General features: G+C 42.6%; 1 long non-coding RNA gene across 1 annotated transcript; it reads left to right on the top strand.

Annotated features, from left to right (window-relative positions):
• The first annotated feature begins 493 nt into the window (after positions 1–493).
• On the top strand, positions 494–3,103 carry LOC148107672 (uncharacterized). The gene is made up of 2 exons (XR_015721708.1): positions 494–581; positions 1,386–3,103. It is a non-coding gene; the product is annotated as an uncharacterized LOC148107672 (long non-coding RNA).
• Positions 3,104–3,504: the final 401 nt, after the last annotated feature.

Below are 3,504 nucleotides of genomic sequence, written 5' to 3'. Positions count from 1 at the left end.
TTTGGCTTCCTTGGCAGTCAATGTGGCTTTGATTGTAGTCTCCGAGCTTATTAAATTTAACATTTTCATTTTGTCCTCCTGGTGCCGAGGACTTCAGCGTCGCAGTACTAAGTTACCCCAGCATGCCAGGAGGGGAACGGTGAAACTGAGACTACAGTCGACACGCACAGCCCTGCAGACGTCCCATGCTGTGGAGTTTCAAGGACGGCCAGCGTCTGCATTGTTCGCCCTAACCAAATAATGCAGAAATATTAGAGGCCTAGTTGAGTTCATATTCTATGCCTGGTTTAAATCACTGATGTTGTAAGATCTGGCCATGGACTAAAATAAAATTCCAAATGTTTTCTGGTTCTAGTTTTTGATATTTTTTTTTCGAATGAAAAGTAAAACCATACAGGATCTCTTGATTGCACAATGGAGCACGGTTCCAGGGCCATGCTAATAATTTATCCCAGTGTAGCCTTAACAGAGTTATGCAATGGCTATTTCAAATACACTCGTCCAAGCCATCTGATCTTGAGGTTCAAAAGTCATTTTGCTGAATAGAGAGTGGAGTCTCCTCTCCTGTGTGTGTTTGGCAGGTAAGACAACCTGCTACTTTCCTACGGAGAACTAGATCTCTTCACATTTCTGCTTTCAGTTGTTTTAACTGCTTGTATTTCCCTAGTAGCTATCTGGTGCCGTATCAATGGTAACTCTGGTATTAATAATAACAATGACAACAGCAACAGAAACAGTAACAACAAAGCATATGTGTCAAGGTGTACTGGGCGCCAGGTACTATGCTGAGAATTTTATGTATTTTTGCTCCCCTATGTCTCTACGTAAGTCTATGAGAGAGAGAGAGGCAATACCCAGTTTAATGACAGGGAAACAGGCTCCGAGAAGAAAGTAACTTGCCCCCCAAGTCATACACATCTTATGTGGGAGAGCCAGGATTTGGACCCTGGCACTCTGATTCTAGAATCCATGCTCTTAGTTAGAGTACTACTTAAAAAGGCCTACATCCATGCTCATTCTTGAAAATGAGAGCAAGTCTATGTACATTTCACATTTAAGAAAGGCAGAGAACAAGGGGAAACTCTACAGATGGATGGGCAGGGGGTTAGAGTATCACTTTCTAGTCTTGATTTTTATTCTTTACGAGTAAGGAGATTATATAAAGTGAGGAAAAGAGGGACGTGACATTCCCTCCCACCACACAGACAGCTTTGATAATAATTAAGAGTTCCTTTCTAATACAGGGTATTCATTTCCTTTCTATTGATTTGGAAACACTTAGCTTTTTGGTAAACTTTTATTGGAGCATAGGTGACGTTACACAAATGTTGATGATAACTAGTATTTATCACGTAATTAAGTGGGCAATTTCTCTTGGCCCATAGATGATGTCTCCCATCTCAGGAATTGTGAGGAGTGTCTGCACCGTCCATGGAAGGCTGTCGAGGAAGAAATGGTTTGGTGCCTTTGTGTCAATGTCAACCTGCTTTCAGTCTTCAGGCCAGGACTCACCTCTTTCTGCCTCCGTCTCAAGAGGGAAGCATAGTGGAAAAAGGAACAGTCAGGAACAAATACCTGGTTTGCAGATGCCCAGCCCTGCGTGTCGTTTAGTGGTTTTGCCTTGTGACACACTCTTCGTGGTGAAGTTTCTGTGCAGACACAAACGGGTATCCAATGGACACTAGAGAGGTTCTCAAGAGGCAACACACACCAATGTTACCAAAACGGTGCTCCAGGAAGCCAGGTGTCACTGCAGCGCTGCCGCAGATTCAAACTGTCACCCCATTTGTAGTCCCAGATCCTCCTTTGCCTGCCAAGCTCACCTCCGTCAGCATCGTAATGCGCCAGCAAGAAAGGATCTTAGGAACCAGAGCTGGAAAGACCTCTCGGTCCAGTCCTCCATTCCTCTGTCAAGCCTGAAACAGCCTCTCACCCCCAGAGCCCTTTCTAGGTTCTCTTCAACTTAAAATGCCTTGAGCCTAAATTGTCCTTTGCAGGCAATTAATCATCTTTAGTCCTTCCTTGGATTTCATTCTTTTAGTCCCCCCCTCCCCAACCCGTTCTGGCCATTCAGTAATTCTTTTTGACTTGCTCTGGACTCTCCACGCTGTGCACCTTTCTCACAGTGAGGTCCCCGACGCTCGAATGGTTCCTCCTGAGTGTGGCCTTGCTCTGCACTGGGTAAGGAAGCCAGTTTTCTCTCTCTTTCTTAAGATGGGCTACTGTTGCCTGTACCTTCAACAAGTGGTATATGAGTTTACCTTGGCTATGAGATTGCCTTTATAGAGGAAATTCTGATTTGACTCTGTACACTGTCTTCTGTGCCTGGGAGCGTGCTCTTCTCTAAGTCAGCGCTGTCTGAGAAAGATGAAATGGGGAGCCACACATGTAATTTTTTACCTTTTCTGGTAGTCACGTTAAGAAAAGTAAAAAGACATACCTGAGATTAATTTTAATAATATTTAACTTAACAGATCAAAAATACCTATTCCCTCCTGTAATCAATATTAAAAATTATTAATGGGAATTTAAATTCTTTTCTTCTACTAAGTCTTGGAAATTGATGTGTTTTATACCTTCCAGGACACTTCAGTTCTGACACTACATATTCATTGAGATACAGTTTTCAATCTGTATTTAGATTGCATAAAATTTACTGTTGAAGAGCTAGATTTACATACCAAGCTGCTTTGAACATACTTAAAAATTCTCCAGTAGGGGCGCCTTGGTGGCATAGCTGTTAAGCGTCTGCCTTCAGCTCAGGGCGTGATCCCGGCGTTATGGGATCGAGCCCCACATCAGGCTCCTCCGCTGGGAGCCTGCTTCTTCCTCTCCCACTACCCCTGCTTGTGTTCCCTCTCTCGCTGGCTGTCTCTCTCTGTCAAATAAATAAATAAAATCTTTAAAAAAAAAAATTCTCCAGTAACTAAAGTATCAGGTTGTTGTTGTTGTCCCAGGGTCCTGGGATCGAGCCCCACATCGGCATCGGGCTCCCTGCTCTGCTGGGAGCCTGCTTCATCCTCTCCCACTCCCCCTGCTTGTGTTCCCTCTCTCACTGGCTGTCTCTGTCAAATAAATAAATAAATCTTAAAAAAACAATAAATGTACTTATGTTAAGTAACACAAAATTAGTACACCATGATGAAAAGATCTTAGAAATCAGAAATGAAAAGATATGGAGGTTTGAAGATAGTTGCCTGGTCCTGGCTTTGTATTGAAATACAAATGTTCTTTCTTTACTTTGTCATAGAAATGTCAGTGAAGCTGATAGAATGAATTAGGTTACCTCACAGGCTTTATCAATATTTGTGAAGCTTGAGCCAAAGACACTAAATCTTGTTGTCTTGCTAATCTTTGCCTTGTATGTTTAGTAATAATTCAGATTGTGCCGCAGTACTTGCAGTCATGAAAGGTAAGCCTCAAGCATTCCAAACAATGTTATTTCAAGAGAACACTTTAGAACAGAAATAGTTTAAAGTGTTGGGGATTCCCAGTGACCCCAAA

The sequence above is a fragment of the Ursus americanus genome, chromosome 26, assembly GCF_024610735.1.
Source record: "Ursus americanus isolate L20-20 chromosome 26, mUrsAme1.1.p, whole genome shotgun sequence".
Classification (NCBI taxonomy): domain Eukaryota; kingdom Metazoa; phylum Chordata; class Mammalia; order Carnivora; family Ursidae; genus Ursus; species Ursus americanus.
The sequence above is the reverse complement of the archived record's forward strand: the minus strand, read 5'-3'. Positions and strand labels throughout refer to the sequence as shown.